Source organism: Macaca nemestrina, chromosome 4 (assembly GCF_043159975.1).
Source record: "Macaca nemestrina isolate mMacNem1 chromosome 4, mMacNem.hap1, whole genome shotgun sequence".
Classification (NCBI taxonomy): Eukaryota; Metazoa; Chordata; class Mammalia; order Primates; family Cercopithecidae; genus Macaca; species Macaca nemestrina.
The window spans coordinates 85,237,977-85,258,166 of record NC_092128.1 but is presented as its reverse complement, the minus strand read 5'-3'; the positions used below and the strand labels follow the sequence as shown (position 1 = coordinate 85,258,166).

Below are 20,190 nucleotides of genomic sequence, written 5' to 3'. Positions count from 1 at the left end.
AAATCAACTAAATTGGCAATTCCCCAAAATTACCTTCAGTTGACCTTAATTCTAATAATTAATCCCAAAATCGAAAAGGATGCCTGCATTTTAATTCAGAACACTTTAGTTCTACTCCTTCTCAGCGTTAACATTTAGATAGGTTATTTTTTTTATCTGGATCTCTGGTCTTGACTTTCTACAGACCATTCAAGTTTTTAAAATTTGATGGCTTGTTACCTATTCCATTTTCCTTTTAAATTTGTATCATTATGATTGTATAATAGTTTGTGTTAATTAAGTTGTCTATATTAATATATCCTTAGCACAGCAATTTTAAAAATGGAGCACTTGTTTGTGAATATATTTTAATGAGATTTAAACATATTTGAGCAAGGTAAGCATCTTCAACAAATGCTATTAAGGAGAATGTGTAAGGTGGCAAATTTGCTTCACTAAGACAATTACTGTTTCCTTTAAAGACTGTTTTCACAAATTAAGCAGAAATAGATATAAATTACCTTTTTAAGTGAAAAATATTTCTATACTTTATTAAAACTCTCAGATACAATAAAGCATGAATATTCCCCATGTATTATAACTGTTAAGAATCTAACTCAAAAATGGAATATAATCCATAAATAAGAATATATTAAATGCCTCGTTGTGTCAATAAAGTTAAATGTACCACAAAACTTGTGCTTTGAGTGCTAGAAGATCAGTTATCCTTCCATGAGTGTCACTTGGTTATATAAAGCAATTTTTTCAATATTCAGTGGGTATTGTGGAAATAAGATAACTAGCCATCTCCTAGAACAGAAGGAAGCAATTGAACTATGTTCAAACACCAGCTAAACCCACCTATTGGTTTTGCAGTATTGCACAAATTACCTAGCATTGTTGAATGTCAGTTTGTTCACTCTTTGCATAGTAACATACAACATTCAATAATTAGTGAATTATTGTTATTCAGGTGATGCAGCAAAGTTCGAATTCTTGTTTGTTAGCTCCGGGCCATTTGGTGCTCTGGATTATACAGCAGAGGCAATTTATGGTCATTTGTGCCTGGCTGAAAGTGCACTGAGAAATATAGTGACTCGATTGTTAAATACCATTAGGAGAGCCTAGGAACATAATGCTAAGGAAGGCATTTTATGATATGGGGGGATGGACTTCATAGTTCTTTGTAAAGTCATCCCAAAAGTATCATACAGTCTCAATATAGAGGGCTAGCATAGAAACTAAAGATGTTCACTTTTCTTTTTTTAAACATTTCCTATGTTTTATTTTAAAATTTTTATTTTAATCGCTTTATAAGTAGTTTTTGGTTACATGGGTGAATTGTATAGTGGTGAAGTCTAGGATTTTAGTGCACCCATCACCCTAATAGTGTACATCATACGCAATAGGTAGTTTTTCATTCCTTGTCCCCCTCTCTTTCTCTCTGCTTCCAAGCCTCCAATGTCCATTACACTACTCTGTATGCCTTTGTGTACCCATAGCTTACCTGCCATTTATAAATAAGAACATGCAGTATTTGGTTTTCGATTTCTGAGTTACTTCACTTAGTATAGTGGTCTGCAGTTCCATCCAAGTTGCTGCAAAAGACATTATTTCATTTTTTTATGGCTGAGTAGTATTCCATTGTATATTATACCACATTTTAAAGATATGCACTTTGCTTACCCCTCCTCCACCTCCTACAATATAGACCTCAAAGCACCCTCACATATTTAGAAATATATCCTTATTATCTGTAGTGACTTTGGATACTGTACCTAAAAATGGAAGTGCATAATCACCAACATGATTTTTTAGTAATCAAATTATTATAAATATCTGAAGCAGCTTTATCTTCTGTTTTCATCTTTGTAGCAAAAATTATTGCTTCTGTTTTCAAAAACTTTAGAATAATGCTTCTGCCTCTTTGTCACTGATGCATTCCCAGTAAGTTTCAAAGAAAAATGAGTAGTGAAGGGAAGAAGAGATTTACAAATACTATTTTCCTAACAGAAGGTCTATGTTTTATTTAATTTTTGTCTTTTCAGAACCTAGCACAGTATTTGGCATACAGTAAGTGCTCAATAAATGTTCTGAGAATGACTTTGCAGGTTATTTTGATGAAAATCTTCCTTTTGTGCAAAATATTATATTGCACCCTTATACCATTCATTTTTGCTTGATCATTCTGATATGAATAAAAGAACCCCAAAGGAACCATTTTTGTAAATCATAGCCATTTGTAACTGAGAAACAAATACGCAACCATCTATCTTATCACCTTTTATATTTTCATAGTTTTAATATGCCACTGAGGTTTATCTTCATAAAAACCCAAGAACAAATTGCTTCAGGCAATTATTATAAGTTTGACCATATGGGCATTACTTCTGCAATCTACATTTGAAATTCAAAAACAGATCTTATGCACATGTTTGATGAAACATGAACTATTTATTTGTTAAAGGTAAGGCAAAAGAAAAAGCTACTTCAGTACATTTTTAAAAAATGCAAGTCAGTAGGTTAATTATTAATTTGAATGTCTACAATAATGGGTACCTCTGATATTTAAGGAAGTCGTTATTCCACTGTGTAGTCAACAAGTATATTGATTAGAATTAATTCACTACAAGAAGTCTCCAATAATTTTTAACATAAGTTTTTCCTCTTTAACAGTAGCCTGAAGCTTGTCTCTTTTCTTGTGTGGTCAATTTAGCAACAAATTTACAATTAATCATTTACTGATTGCAATGAATGGTCTGTCAATAATACGCAACTCACATTGCTAAAAGGGTTATACTAAGCTTTATTGTTTTCTTTTTGTCTTGGGAATCTTTGTCTAGCTGGGCTTCCTAGAATGGATTTTGAATAGTTGTTTTGAAGTAAACCATGCCAGTTTTAAAGAGACACTACAGGCTGCTCTGAGGGTATCAATCAAGATATGCCCTAACTTTCTTTTGGCATTACAATATTTGGACATCTGTTCTGACTCCTTATATGTGAAATAAAACTCATACCAGATAGTAGAATAAATGAAGGGTTTCATTATCTTAAATGTCATAACATTTGTTTGAATTATCATGTGTAGATTTTAAATGCTGAAATTGTCATCTTGGTTTTGTTTCGTCTATTTTGCTGTCCTTTCAAATGACTATAAGCCTGAAAAATTCTTTTTTCAATTGCATTAATAATTTAAAAGAAATAATTTACAATTTTGTGTAATAACAGTGAAATTGTTGTGCATGGGCTATGTAGTCTGGTAATTTCTAAAAGCATAAATATTTTACTGAGAAACATACCCTTTTAAAGCACAAAAGGTTTCTTGGTTATAATGGCAGTGTATTTAGTGACAAATAATGCATTTTAAAAGAGCCATTTGTTGACCATTATTCTCTTTGTGCAATGGTATTATAGATTCTTATGTGTTCACTTATTAAAGTATTTTCCATTGTGTGTATCAGGAAGGATTTATCTCTGAATTCAATGGTGCCACTGATTAGTGGGGACTACATCTAGAGAATCATGGGTCAACTTGAAATACAATAGGAATATATTTGTGCTTTTCATTAAAGCAACAGAAAATAAATAATTTGATTCTGGTAGATATCAACAATACTATCAAATTTGGTCTATTTAACCTTTGTCTTTCTTGAAGACATTTTAAAAATAGTATTACTAATCATGTGAAGATAGTTTACTGTTGTATTATGAAGCCATATAACAGGCAGATCCATGTGGATTGTATATATTAGTAAGAGTAGATACTGGTTAAGTGTATGTATTTTTTTTAATTTCATGTTAGAGTGAAACAAAGGCATACAATTTGAAATACATAAAATGATTTAACTAAATCATGGAAGCAAAGCAGTGCTTTACAAATGTATAATTTTGAATACCTTTAAAAAGTCATAGGCGCTTTCAACCTTCTACTCACTTTGCATATTTGATGTCAGAGAATGAGTGATGTTTTGCCTGGCAAAATATTGCAATACAAGGTGTCCCATAACATTTTGTTTGCGAGACTAATTTAAGGTGGTTACCATTCTTAATAAGTGAATGCCATATTAAGTCATAAGTGGGGTTAACCCATAAATATTGCTTATTTGAAATGATGAATAAAGGTAGGCTAAACTTATATTCTTATATTTGCAAAGACTAATTTTTATTTCTTTTGGGGGGATAGGATCACAAATTAAGATTAGCACAGCACAGAAAAAAAGTGTCCCATTTGAATCACTAAATGTAGATTGTCTCAAGATGCTTATACATTTTGTTAGGCATCTAAAATCTCATTTTATAAAATTCTAAAATTAAAATACTATATGAATATAAAAGATAAATTGCCAGATAAGAAATGAACTAATACTAATACTTGACTACTAAGTTAATATCATAGAAAATGTAGTCTTTTAAGGAATACTTCCATAAGACAATATATTTTGATTATGTGTCTTTTCTGAACAAGGAGGCTTTTAAAATAATTTAATATGCAGAGGGTTTTCATATATTTTAAACCTTCAAAGAGCTTGAAACATTGAAGCTAATACATTGGTGCCAAAATAACGTGGAACATTTTGGCCATACATGTAAGTATAGATTTTATATTGGATATGACACATGACTAACATCACATTTCAGTTTAATTGCTATGATGTATACATAGCCGTGTGTGTGTGTGTGTGTGTGTGCATGTGTGTGTATGATACCATGATAGCCATGGTATTTTATGATGACATTGTAATATGTGAAAAGTTTACATGGTGGGTAAGTCCAGAAATATAGAATGCTTAATATGACAGTAGTCCCCTTTATCCGTGGTTGTGCTTTCCACGGTTTCAGTTACTGCAGTCAACCATAGTCTGAAATGTTAATCAAATATTCCAGAAATAAACAATTTATATGTTTTAAATTGCACACTGTTCTAGTAGCATGATGAAATTTTGGTCCATCCCTGGACCTCCCACCCAGGTCCTGAATCATCCCTTTGTCCAGGGAATCCATGTTGAATATGCTACCTGCCACTTAGGTCACTAGTAGCCCAATGCTAACTTCATGGTGCCTATTCACTTCGCTTTATCTCATCCTGTAAGCTTCATATCATCTTGTTTCATCACAAGAAGTAGGGTGACTACAGTACACGAAAATATTTTGGGAGAGAGAAACACCACATTCACATAACTTTTATGACAGTACATTGTGATAATTTTTCTATTTTGTTATTAGTTATTGTTATTATGTACTGTACCCAATTTCTAATTTAAATTTTATCATAGGTATTTCCATATGTATGGGAAAACCATATATATACATATATACATGATTCTGTACTATCTGTAGTTTCAGGCATTTACTGAGAGTCTTAGAATATATACCCTGTAGCTAAGGGGAAAATATGGTATTAGCATTATATTAGCATTATATTAATAATTTGGTTAATTTCAATTAGATATCTCAAAGTGACAGCATAGTTTATTTATTTGCATCTCATTTCATCTAGGTAGCCATGTGCCCAGCTAATAAACAAAATGATGAAACACTATTTAATCAAGCATTACAATCTCTTCCTTTTAGTCTTCAAATAGCAAAGCAGAACGTAAAACTCCATTTTCAATCCATAATTTATTCAAACAAACATAATTGATCACATATACATGCCTAATTAGAGAACCATTTTGCTGGAAACTAACATAAAACTATTTTATCAAAAATACTAACACTAGGCAAATATGCCTCCGAAAGTTTGCATAGATTAAGCATTCAAAGTAGATGTATTGAAAAATGGTTATGTCTATGTAAGCATACAAGGATAGTTCCATGTTTGCAAAATTTGACTATGGCTATTACTACTTATTACAATCTACAGACAGTATAATTATAATATTTCTTTCAATCCATTAAAGTTTAACCCGTTTTTGTCATGTCCTTTATATGTGTAATTGTATTGAGTTGTTATTGCTGTTGAATGTTAACTGTCAAAAGGATTTACATTTCTTGGCCCCTGTTATTTTTTAGGTGAACCATGTGTTTTATTTTTAGAGGTGTTTGTTAAATTACTTTATCGTGGCATAATAGGTCAGACCTAGAAAGACATCAGGTCTAGAACTGTAGAACCCCATCATGGGGGGTTCATGATTTGCAGAAAACAGAGATTAAAGTAATATATCTAATATCCATTAATTCTGTGAATCCCTGTAAGCTGTACCACACTAACAAATGTATCAGTTTATTTACTTTTCTTCAAACAATCCAAAATATAGATAATTTTCCTTGCATAAAGATTAGACCTTTGTTTTTAGGTTGGAAAAACATGAGCAAATATTTTAAATGCCACCAAAGTAATATCTTATATATGTTCTTTAATTGACATTTTTAAATTTTCCCTCAGGGCTTTCAACTCCAGCTGTAACCCCACCCTAGATAATAGCTACCCCCTCACTCCATCAACAAGATTTGATCCTTCTGCAGTACATAAAACCTGTTCATATTATTGTTCTTTTCTCTGCTGCCCATAGGAGAGTCTTCAATAGACTAGTTATAGCCCCGTTTGGGGGTAATAAAAGCAAAGATTAACAGGAGCAATTTCCCCTTATAGGTTTTATGTCTAGAATTTTTTCTAGATACACAATAGATTTTAATTTTTATATTACATTATAAACAAAACACTTTTATCTCTGTAATCTTTTATGAATTAAATATTAATCATTTATGAGGATAATGTAATAGGCCCATATTCTCTTTCAAATAGTAGTTTAGTGTTGTGGGAGTTCTGCAGTCACTTTTTGCAATGTTCTTTGTAGCACTGAGGTATGAGATATTTTTGCTGAGGGATGTTGGATTCAATTTTTCTAACTTAAGTTAGATAAATTAGGAGTCTCTCATTATGATTTTAAGCTATTAATTTACTGATTTGATTTTCTTTAATTACTATGATTACAATAAAGGACATTTAAAATAATATTATTATTGAGAACAAAGAGTAAGGACAAATGCTATTTATCATTTAAAAAGAACCAATCAACATTATTTTGTTTTTTAACATCCTCCAGGAACTAAATCATTAATTAAATAAAACCTACCATTAGGTTAAGAATAGAATTATGGACACAAATTTCTGAATAATATGTGTTCTTTTAGGAAATATTGGATGCTAATGGCATTGGCAACAATAAATGATGAAATACCTTAGAGAAAAAAGCAGAAGTGGTTCTTCATGAAAATTAACATCAAGTGAATTATCCAGTAATCCATATTGCTTGGTGAGATGTGTATTAGTCCATTTCCATGCTGCAGATAAAGACATACCTGAGACTGGATAATTTATAAAGAAAAAGAGATTGAATGGATTCACAGTTCTATGTGCCTGGGAAGATCTCACAATCATGGCAGAAGGTAAAAAGCACATCTTACATGGCAGCAGACAAGAGAGAGAATATGAGAGCCAAGTGAAAGGAGTTTCCCCTTAAAAAACCATCAGATCTCATAAGACTTATTCACTACCATGAGAACCATATGGGGGAAAACGCCGCCGTGATTAAATTATCTCCCACCTACTCCCTCTCATAGCACATGGGAATTATGGGAGCTAAAATTCAGGATGAGATTTGGGTGGGGACACAGCCAAACCATATCAATATGGAAGTAGCACCATGAGTTATGGATTGGGAGTTTAAAGACTAAACTCATTCTCACATCTAGGGAGCTGCATAATCTCTAGAAAGTCCCTTAAACTCAGATCCATTCTTTCTAAAAGGCAGACATTAACATCTCTCCTTTTTCTGCATTAAAAAAAAAAAATTCCCCCCATTAATGAGGTCAAAATGTATAATTTACCAGAAAATCCTTTGGAAATCATGCAGCTGTATATAAATATAAAGTTCTGTAATTTTGTCTCTAAAGAAAAGTAATTAAGTGAAATATTTTGTAGAAATATCCATTACAGAATTCACTGACTCCCTAATTTTATGTTCTCACAGGAATGAGGCACTGAATAAATGATAACCTTTGTTTCAGTTAGGATCGTGATAGGCTTTATGGAACAATAACAAAGTCCTAAATCCCAGGCTTCTTTTCCCAGGACAACTGAAAGAAGTTAGTTCAAAGCCAGTATGACAGCTTCAAGTTGTTTTAAAGGACTGGACTCCTTTTTTCCCCTTTTTCACTTTTCAGGAATTAAGTCCACATTCCCATGAGTAAAGTGGTAGTGATGAACGGTGGAATGGACCTCTATCTAGACAACCATTTCTAGTTACAAAGGAACCCAGGAGATTCAGAATTTATTTGTTTATTAGCTGGGCACATGGCTGCCTAGATGAAATGAGATGCAAATAAATAAACTATGCTGCCACTTTGAGATATCTAATTGAAATTAACCAAATTGTTAATACAATTGTCTTTCAGGTATAAAGAATATAACTATATTTTGGAAATTATTCTTATAATAAAGCTTGACTCTCTTTGGAATTCATATGCTAAAGCCTTTTGAGATAGAAGACTATGTAACTATGTGCTATTTACATATAGCTACATATATTCTGGTTTAAGTTTTGGCTACTTTAACTCGATTTTTGCTGAGTTATGTAAACGAATTAAGTTTCAGTTTTTTTTTTCTCAAAAACAATATTTACCTCATAGATTCACTAAGGAAATTAAATGGGATTAAAAACTATATAATTGCACTTTGCACTCTGTTCTGGGTACAGCATTGATACTGTTGACATTCTTGAGTTAATGAATGTTATAGAAAGCCTTACTTTCAGACTTTTGCCATGAAGGTTATATTATTTCTAGTTGTGGTTCCACCACACTATCCAGCTCCCTTCTCTCTGTCCCAGTATAACTCTCAAGGGACCCCTTAGCCTCAAATGCAGGCTTATTTCCTCCCTCACCTTTGAGATCTATTCTCATTCCTACTTGTAGATAGTAAACATGGTTTTTCTTCTATCTCATTTCCCCTCCTCCTTTGTGTCCACCTCAGACTCCACTGCTGCCTGTATCCCTACATCTTACTCTCCCATCTCATCCCAAGTTACTGGCGACCACTCATACCACTTTGGTCATTCCCCACTTCAGTTTAATGATTGCAAATGCACATGAGGTTTTGACTTGGATTTCTTTTGCAAAATAAGTATTATGCGGTCACATTCCAAACCCTTGGGTATTCAAAGATGATACATCTTTCTTTGCAGATTTACGGAAATTACATCAAAGCACTGAACACATTTGCAGCTTTTATCAGATTGAATGAATACAGTAATGACTGATCAACCTGAGACATAAATGTAATTGATGGATACAACCTTTGTGCATTAACTGAAAAAGATATCTTGATTATTGAAAATAATATATATCAGCAAAAACACTTAGGGTTTCCAGAAACTAAAACAGAGTTAAATATCTAATTTACTGTGAAATGAACAGTTTAAAATATATTATATTGACTTGATTTCTCAATTCAAAATCTCAAGCAAGGGATTATAGTAAATATTTTAGCTATGTAAGTTTATATACCTGTCATTGTTTTCTAATTGAGAAACAGGAATGGAAACTATGAAATAGGGATTCTATTAGAGGGAGATCAAAACACATTGGAACCATACATTATTCAATAGGTACAGGCAGAGTTTGTGAAATATTCTAGGCCTATGATCATCTTAGTATAAAGATTTTTGTTAAGTATTTTCTTGTCAGATGAGACTCAGGGAAGTAGACTGATTCTATGTTAAGACACAGATGATCTGTTTCTTCTGAGACCTGTTGGATTACATTTTTAAGTCAGTTGCTGATTGTATGCTCTGGACAATTTTCTTCATTTTCAATTTCTAGACCTAAATCTGGAGGGTTTTTTTGTTGTTGTTTTTGTTTATGTTTTTGGTTTTTTTTGGAGACGGAGTTTTGCTCTGTCATCCAGTTTGGAGTGCAGTGGTACAATCTCGGCTCACTGCAATCTCCTCCTTCTGAGTTCAAGCGATTCTCCTGCCTCAGCCTCCTGAATAGCTGGGACTACAGGTGCGTGCCACCACACCGAGCTAAATATATATATATATGTATAAAATATACTTTTTATTATATTTTATAATATATTTTAAAATATATACTTTTTAATATATTTATATGTATTTTATATATATAATATACTTTTTTTTTGAATAGAGATGGGGCTTCACCATGTTGGTCTTAAACTCCTTGTCTCAAACTCCTGACGTCAGGTGATCTGCCCACCTCAGTCTCTCAAAGTGCTGGGATAACAGGTGTAAGCCACTGAGCCTGACCTAAATCTAGAGATTTTTAATTAAAATACATGCCTTGAGAGAAATTCCATCTCTTTAATCCATTAAAAATGAGTCTGGAATTTGCTTGGTAGAAGAAATTGAGTATTTAAGGGAGCATTTTAATCACAGAAATGATATATTTGTAGTTATAGTAAGTGTATGGTAAATTTATTCTTTCTGAGAGTTTGTTCCTGAAGCTTACAGTTAATTATGTGAAAAGACCATACAGAAGTTTTCTGGCATTGCTAATGCTATGTATTGTATGCAGGAAAGAGCAAGAGTGGGATTTATAATTTATATTCTCTTCTTGGAAGTCGTCTCTAGACTCTCTGACGTCAATTTTTTTTTCATATTTTGAGTTAGTCTACCCAACTTCATGAATTCTTCTGTATGAAATACTTGTAACCTAGAGAAATTCTCAGTAAGATTATTAAAACATAATTAAAATCTCCTCATCTGATTCCCTAGCTGTAATCATGGGTTTCTGTTTTGGAACTGAAACTCATAGTAATCATTTGTACATTTGCTTTCAATCATGCCATATTCCGTCGTAATTTTCATAAGTTTTTGTTTACAGCAGATGAGAAATATATTTTATTTCCAATAATAATTGATTTGTCAAAGGTAATTTTTGCCAGGTACATTGGCTTGCACCTGTTAATTCCAACACTTTTGGAGGCTGAAGTAGGAGAATCACTTGAGGCCAGGAGTTTGAGAGTAGCCTGGACAACATAGCTTGACCTCATCTCTTGTCTCTAAAGAAAAAAAAAGAAACATAAGTCAGGCATGATGGCTCATGCCTATAATCCCAGCTTACTTGAGGGGTCAAGGCAAGAGGACCACTTGAGCCCAGGAGTTCAAGGCTGCAGTGAGCTGTAATCACACCATTGCACTCCAGCCTTGGTGACAGAGAGAGATTCTGTCTTTCAAAAAAAAAAAAAAAAAAAAAGTTTCTTAAGAACTTTGACTTTTTGGAATAAAATGCAAATCTAGGCAGTAGGCATAATTAAATTTTTAGAAATAGTTACAATGATCAACTTAAAGTTCACATAGATAATTACTAACATTCGCTTATGGTAGAAGCCCATAGAGTTTTAATCCAGCTCCTTTTGTGCTTATTGGTCCTATTCTAGATTCATCTTGGCTTTTTAAAAACCACTTTACTTGTCTAACCTATGAGCATTATTTAAGGTCAATTCAAATTTAAAATTCTTTTCAATACATGAAAATTAAAATCAAGCAAATAGGAGGAAACTGATAGGGACAGGCATGTTGTTTGCAGCAGGATGTGAATGTTAAACAGTCTAATATGATGGAAGAGGAAATAAGTTAAAAATCCTGAAAATATTAGAAGTCACAACTACCACTCGGCAGTCTGGAGTCATTTCATGGAAAGTGAATAACCCTACACACTCTGCCCACCACAGTACATGGCATGTGTTACTTAACAAGATGACTGTTGCCATTATGAAAATGTTAAAGGTAATGCTACGTATCCATTTTAATAAGACACAAGATTAATCTTTTACTTCAATTAAATTAAATCTATAGATTTAATGAAATACTTTTAATCTAAATTATTGAAATTTAAATGTCAATGTTTAATGCATAATGTATAGTGGAAAATATAAAAATTTATATTGATACTCCAGTGGTCACCTTAATTAATAATTGTCAATACTTTATCATAGATTTGGTACTGGTGCTTTTTAGACTTTTGTGCACACACAGCTCTCCATTCTACCATAAGCATTAAATCTCAAGGACTGTGGTCCCTGTGTTCTGGGTGCTTCTGTTTGCCTCTGTAGATATTCTCTCTGCCCTTGTCCATTCAGCTGTCTCCCTGAGAAATGTCCTGTATAGAAGACAGCAAAGTTCCCTTGGCCTCTATCTTCTGGTGGAGTTGGCCGGTTGAGATCTCCGCAGTAGATGAGAGGAAGGAAATCAGGGTTCGGGTTCTTATGTTCCTGGATACCTTGGTGAAAAAGTCACCTGGGGCTGGATGTCTTTTCTTCCCAAGGCCATTTTCTCTACATAACTCTTTCCCTCTAGGTCTGGTAACTAGCTCCTCACATTGTCCCTTTGGACATACGAGTGTTTTACCTACGACAGTATTCTGCATGATCCTATGTGGTTTCCCGCAGACTTTTTGGTAGTCATTTAAAAAGAGTAAACTTTCCTCCAATTACAATAGTGCACTTCTTCAGATTAGAGGCCACCTTCTGGTTTTGATGGAATAATGATACTTCACCTTCTCTCAGTGTATAATTACTACTCTCCCAAGTGGCCCTTCCTGAGTGGGAGAGACAATGGGAAGATGCTGAAGTAAGGCAGGCGTTATCTCACAGATAACCCAGTTATCACTGCCCTCTGTAACATAATCACAAGAGTGATATGACTGTGTCCAACATTATATATCAATAATTATTTTTTAAATAGACTAAAGTGGATTATAAAGTTTGAAACTAATAACTTAAACTGAATTCTAATATAAATTTTGCCATCACCCAATATCAAATACCCTAGAAATTAAATAATTCACTTGGAACCTGCTCACGGGTGCAGCCTCCTTTATACAAAGGTGTCCCTATTTTTTTTTTTTGAGATGGAGTTTTATTCTTGTTACCCAGGCCAGAGTGCAGTGGTGCAGTCTCAGCTCACTGCAACCTCCACCTCCTGGGTTCAAGTGATTCTCCTGCCTCAGCCTCCCAGTAGCTGGGATTACAGGTGCTCACCACCATGCCTGGCCTTTTTTGTGTGTGTATTTTTAGTAGAGACAGGGTTTCACCATGTTGGCCAGGCTAGTCTCAAGTGATCTGCCTGTCTCAGCCTCCCAAAGTGGTGGGATTACAGGCATGAGCCACTGTACCCGGCCAGGTGTCCCTATTTAAAATATGGTTTTACATTTTCACGTACCATTCAGCAAATCCAATATCCTACTCTAGGGATTTGCTTTATTCTGAATCCCATTAACTTGCTTTCAATCATGTATTTCTCCAAGTCTCTAAGTTATTTCATTCTAGAAAAACGCCCTGATTGTTCCAGCAATGTAATCCAAAACTAAGTAACAGAAATCCACAATGGGTTCCATCTGAAGTATTCACAGCAGGCGAACTTGCAGATGTGCAACATAATGCGTCTGAGTTCCTGTGGAATCACACACACACACACACACACACATACACACACACACACCCCTCATGAGCATTAGGTCCAATACAAAAAATGCAGTCTAACAGAGAAAAGTCTAGGTGCTCCTACCTTTGCTCACATTTAGAAGAGCTTCTGTCATTCCTCAGATACTGTAACATCAACTCCCTAAATCTTTGTAACTCAGGATAGCATGCACCTCCACTGATTTTGTGTGTGTGTGTGTGTGTGTGTGATGTGTCTTTCAGTAATTATTATTTTTCAACCATAGGACTCAGATTGGGAGACTTTTTACCTATATATTTATAATTACTTTTGCCACTGTAAATGGTATTATTTTCTGTTACTTTGTTTTAATGTTGTCAGTTCCACTAATTATTATATACTATTCCTACATCTGGGAAACGTTAAACTCTTCTCTCAGTTTATGTGGATTTCAGTTTATTTCTTTGAATTTGCTTAAATAGAACATTATATCATGTATAATGATAGCCTTTCTTTTTCTTTATGATACATGTAACTTTTATTGTTTAACTCTTGATCTGTTATATTTCTAAAGACTGCACATACAATGTTAAATAAATACTCAGCAGTGCTGTCTGGGGTGTGTTAGGCCATTCTTGCTTGCTATAAAGAAACACCTGAGGCTGGGTAGTTTCTAAGAAAAGTGACTTAATTGGCTCAAGGTTCTGCAGACTATACAGGAAGCATAGCAGCAGCATATGCTTCTGTTAAGGCCTGAGGAAGCTGACAGTCATGGTGGAAGGCAAAGGGGCAACAGGTGCCTAACATGGCAATAGCAGGAACAGGAGGTAGGGAGGAGATGCCACACACTTTAGGAAGCCAGATCTCACAAGAACTCACCCACTGTGGCAAGAGCAGCACCAAGGAGATAGTGCTGAAGCACTCATGAGAAATATGCCCCCATGATCTAATTGCCTCCCACGAGGCCCCACCTCCAACACTGGAGACCACAATTCAACATGATATTCAGAGGGGAAAACATCCACACTATATCATCACATTAAAATAAATCTTTCTTTTCAAAACAACCATTTTTACCTCTAGAGTTTTGCTGTTTGGTCGTTGTATGTTGACTTTGTGGAACTGACATATATATAGACTTTGCTATGCCTGTTCTAATGTGCTCATACGTCTTTTTGCTAAGTTATAGATTCTAAACTGCATGTTAAACACAAAAAATAATGCAAATTCAAATTGAGAGGATGAAAAAACATGGATTCAAGAAAGAATTGAAATATTATAGAATAATGTTTTTCTCAAAGAAACCCAAAAAACCCTACATGAACAGATGAAGTATAAGTTTCCCATGCTTGCTATAACCAAATTACCATAAACCTGTTGGCTTATAATAGGTGAGAAATGTATTGTCTCACAGTTCAAGAGATGAAAATCCAAATTTAGTATCCCTGGACCAAAATCAAGGTGCTCCCAGGTTTACGTTCTCCCCAGAGGCGATGGGGAAGAAAACATTTCGTGCCGCTCTTGGCTTCTGGTGGCTTTCAACATTCTTTAAGTTGTAGCTGCACCACTCCAATGTCTGCCTTTATAGTTGCATCGTCTCCTCCTGTCTAATCTCTGTCTCTGTCTCATAAGGAAATTGTGAAAGGAATTAGGTCCCACCTGGATAATCTTCTCATCACAAAATTATTAATCATATTTTCAAAAACCTTTACCAATGTAAGGTAACATTTCAGGGTTCTAGAGATTAGGACCTGATATGTTTAGGGATCATAGTCATCCCACTGCTAACTGTCCTCTGGCCCCCAAAGATTCATGTCTGTGTGCAAAATATATTTACCTCATCTTGATATCCCCAAATGTCTCAGTCCTTTACATCATCAACTTAAGTAGAAAATCTGATCTAAATATCTTCAGCTCCAAGTTCCAAAGCTTATCATGTAAATAATCTAAATCAGATATAGATGACACTTGGTATGATCCATCTTCAGGTAAAATATCTCTCCATTTGTGGACATGTGAAAGTAGAAAATAAGTTATGTGCTTTCAAAATACAGTGGCAAAAAAAGCATAGTATGACAGTTGTACACATTCCTATTCCCGCAAAAAGAAAGTACAATGTAGAGAGGAGTCACTGGTTCCAATCAATATCAGTCATGAACTTGGTCACTTCTGTAAAAAAAAGTTACCAGGTTCCAGCTATTAGGATCTGATAACTTTTTGTGGAGCACCATTGAGCCCACTATAGATGAGGTAATAAAAAACATAATTTATGAAGAGATAGAAAAACTAACATATCAGAAAAAATAAGAAAACCAAAATGTTAATTTCTCCAAAAAAAAAAAATGCCAGGCCAACATTTCACAGATGATTAAAAAGCAAATAATTCCCATGCATTATTAACTATTCTGCAGCATAAAGAAGGAAACTTTCTGGCTCTATTTATCAACCCAGCACTACACACAATATCTGATACAATCTGCCTGGGAAATAATCCCACTTGTGGCTATTAATTGTAATTTTCTTTAAAAATATTAACAGGTAAAAATAGTGCCTTATATAAATAGTATATAAATCATTCAGGTAATGATTGTCAGGAGAGCACAGTACATTCAGGTAAAGATTGTCAGGAGAGCAAACATTGTTTTATTTCAGATGGGAAATACAGAACCACAATCTCTTAACTAAAAGCTCAATCTAACAAAGCTTTGAAAACCCGAATTTGTATAGTTTCTTGGTGAGAACTATAACCTGAACTAAGCTGCTCTTTGTAGTATTACAAAATGTAGTGTTTCTAGTGTAACTGTAATTACAGTTAGCTCTATCTCACATTGTTAATTTATCTTTCCTTGAGTCAATATTCATATGTACTAGTGCAGAAATATTTATGTGAAGTTTAAGTATAGTGTGATATTCCTGACCCTTTTGAGTTTGTTAGATAATTTATCAAATATGAATGCATAACCCATAAAATTCTGAATACCAAAGCAAAAATTTCCTCATGTACTTCATCTTAAAGATTATGCAATTTATTTAATTAACTATCTCAATAAACCAAATAAGAAGGTATTATGTGTCTCAAAATCATGAATATATTTCAATAATAGTAACAGCTAACATTTATTTTCTTGCTTTCTATACACCAAGCACAGTTCCAGTTATCTTCCAGGTATTAGAACAGCAGATCTTCAAAGCAAGGCAGATATTAAAATTATTCTTATTTTAATACAGGAAAATGAAAATCTAAGCAAACTTTTCGAGGTAAAATATTCAGTAAAATTTAGAGCTGGGTCTTGAACCCAGTCAATTTAATATACAGAGACAAATGGACACAGACTTCAATATGTAGTCCACGTAAGAAGAAATATGAATGAACAAAAGCATAGGAAAAGATTGTTGTTACTGTATACCTTTGACAAAACTTATTGAAGTGTACACTTAAAACTGGCAATTTTCTTGTATGCAATAACACTTCAAAAATATTACTGGAAATTTTTAATAAAATATTCAACAAATAGAGCACTGAAAACTTCAGCTTTTGAAACTTCTTAGTAAATTACAATTTTTGAGGAAAAGAAAAGTTTGCACACAGGGATAGATTGGAATTTATTCCTCCAAAACCAAGGAAGAACTAAATTATTTCAACAATAAAAACCCATAGAGTATGCAAGATTATTTTTAATTCTAAAATTTTAATTCTAAAATTTAATTCTAAAATTAGATTTTTAATAACTCATTTCTAATTGGATATATTTATATTCTATTCTAAAATGGAATAAAATTGAAAAGATATTTAATGTGGTGCAATGGCCAAATCATCAAAAACCAGAACAATTTACTTGACAAATTTTAGAAACTATTTGTGAGAGAAAGATTCTTTAAACAGAATAAAATATAATATTGATAACAATATTTGGGTAGATATATTTTACATTTTATAAAAACAATATTCTCCTCAGCAGGATTTGCTATAGGCTCTGGGATCTCAACACATATAGAATAGTCTCTCAATTGAAAAGTTATGATCCATAGAAAATAATCAGCTTTTCAAATTAATATCATAAAATGCAAATTTGGAGATTTAGGGCAATTTTATTTAAAATATAAATAAGCCTATACAGAAAAAGGAAAAATACATTTCAGAAAAATACTAGTGGCCAAGTATTGGAGACAGATATGGCTAATAAACTGATTATTTGATATACATATATTAGTATATACTTATATATGTAAATATAGCAAAAATGTTGCTGATTAGTTTTTTACTGTTCGAATAGCACAATGAGGTTTAATTTGTTTTGCTTTAATAAAATTGATTTATTTTCATTTCTTAGATATGATTTTTTTAATTAAAAATAAAGCTATATAGGTTAAGGAAATAATGAAAAGCAATTTGAGTCTGTAAAAATATATTTCAAAAATATGTAACTTAACCATGTTTAGCATTCTCTTTTAACTTTAAGAAAATATTGGTTTGTATATAAGATGTATGAAAATCCCAGCTATATAGAATATTGTTCCAATTGCTATAGAGAATGACATTAAATCTCCACCGAGGTACTTTGAAGAGATATCAGTATCCTCTTTTAAAGATAAGGAAGCTGTGATTCTCAATGAATAAATAATTTGTTTAAAGTCACAAGGCTTGGAAGTAGAAATTCTGAATTCAGAGTTTCCACATTCTAGGAAGTGGAAGTAATGCTGATTTATTTCTGCTGTCTAAAAACTATAATGCATTCAGACAGAAATGGTAAAATTTATTTTAAAATGGCATTTTAGCTTTTTCTTATTTGGTCTGTCTTTAGAGAACCTTTAGTGTCTCTTGAAAAATGGCTGCTGGATAATGTTGCAGATTTTGGCAGTACTCTATCAAGCCCTTTGGGGTTATGCCAAAGGGGCAGGGTCCCATGTGAATTGGGTCTGAATTCTCATCCAAATGAACACCTGCTGTCATTGTTCCTTATCAACCCTGTAGTCGGCAATGCCAGCTCTCTTTTTATGGTGGAACCTATTCAACACAAGGAAAAGACCTGCTAGTGTTTGACACTAAGTTTTATTTTTTCCCCTCTTAACTAAATGATCCATTGCCCAAGAATCTTGAAGATAGATAAGCTAATATTAGTTTTATCTTTGACTATTCAGTCCTGTGTTTCTAGGAGTTTACCCAATTATAGTCAGTCTACTTAAATGGTCTTTTGCTATCTCTCCCCTCTCTTCTCCTCCTTCCTCTCTTCTTTCCTCTCTCTCTTTCTCTATTCTGTTTATGTTGCTTTGAAAAAGGAAGAAATTTGTTATTACAAAAATATACACTTGTAAAAAGAAATGTACTACACAATCTATTTTTAAAAGTGTCAGTCTCCCCAACTTAGCAGAAACAAATAATTCAAGCAGAAGTAAATTCAATGATACTCTCCCTATGGGAAACAATATTGATCATTCATTTTTAGTGTTTGGTTCATATTCCTTTGTTTTTGTTTAAATAGTCTGCTGAATGTATGCATTTAATTGGAAGATATTCCAAATTGATTTTGTACCAGATTACAGATAAAGTAAAAATAAATGCTTTTCAAAATTAATTAATTGATCATGCTACATATACCATAAATAGCCCAGTTCAGATGTTTTTCCTATAATCTCATACCACAGTAAGACAACTTCATATTATAAAGTATAATATGTTTATGACTTAACAGAATTAAATTTATAAAAAGGAACTCTGTGACTAGTTTGAGAGTTATCATTGGACCAACAAAAGTGAACCATCTTGATATTTGTACTTCCTAGCAAACCAGGAAGTTGGCCATGTGTATATAGCAAAATAAGGTCTTAAATATTAAACCGTAGAGGGGGATTTTTGTAACCTTTATTATAAGCATTGTTTCTGTACACCTCTATGTGTCTGGGTGATTTTCATTCATAGATTAATTCAATTACTTGACAAATTTTAGGGTATCAAATGTTTGCACAGAAAAAATTACAGTTAGCTCTATCCTGCAACTCTCTGCCATCTGCAGTGGGCATTGGTCCCTCTCTTTTTGTGCCTCACGCTTTGTTATGCATGAGTAAGCACATTAGCCTTTCATTTCATTCATTAGACTTTTAATCCTTGATTAGTGTTTTCAAGATTCTCTCAAATACACAACTTCTTTATTTCCTTGCGTTTGGTTTTCTTTTACTTTTATCTCCACTTTGAAACAAAATTAACAGTGAACGTCAACAATAGTCCTTTTCTATTGAGGTGACTGGTAAATATATTAGTTTCTCATTTGAGTGATTAATCATGTGTGGATGAAGAATGGGAAAATATCTCCACACTTGGAATAACAGAGATAATTGTTTAGAGTCAGTTGCAGCAGTCTGTGCTTGAAAAGCTTGGATAGCAGTATTTCACCAGTCTCACACATTGAGTACGATTTCAATCTCATGAAAAAAAATCTGTATTTGCTAAAAGTAAGAAACATCCATTAGGGTCAGAACTGATGCACTTGGAGTCTCAGAGACAAATTGTATTTGTCAACAGTTCCCCCAAAATTTGCTCTTTGTTGTTGTTTTTCTATTCAACGAGATATGCCAGAAAGTTGCTTGTGGTACAAACTATTATTAATTACACATCAAGACAACCTAAGCAAATTCTGAAGTCAAGTATTGCACTTATCTTTACTAGATATGCACCCTCACACCATCTTTTTACCCATAATTAATCTCAAATAATTAGGAGCTTCTGTACTGATCATTTCTCCACTTAGGCCATCCTTCTAACTCTTGTTTAACAATATTTTCAATTACTATTTGACATTTACGCTCATATGTG

The 20,190-nt window shown here is 33.3% G+C and overlaps 1 protein-coding gene across 21 annotated transcripts in view; it reads left to right on the top strand.

Moving 5' to 3' along the window:
* LOC105475613 (diacylglycerol kinase beta) overlaps positions 1-20,190 on the top strand; it is an 835,473-nt gene that overhangs the window by 478,523 nt on the left and 336,760 nt on the right. The window lies entirely within an intron of this gene.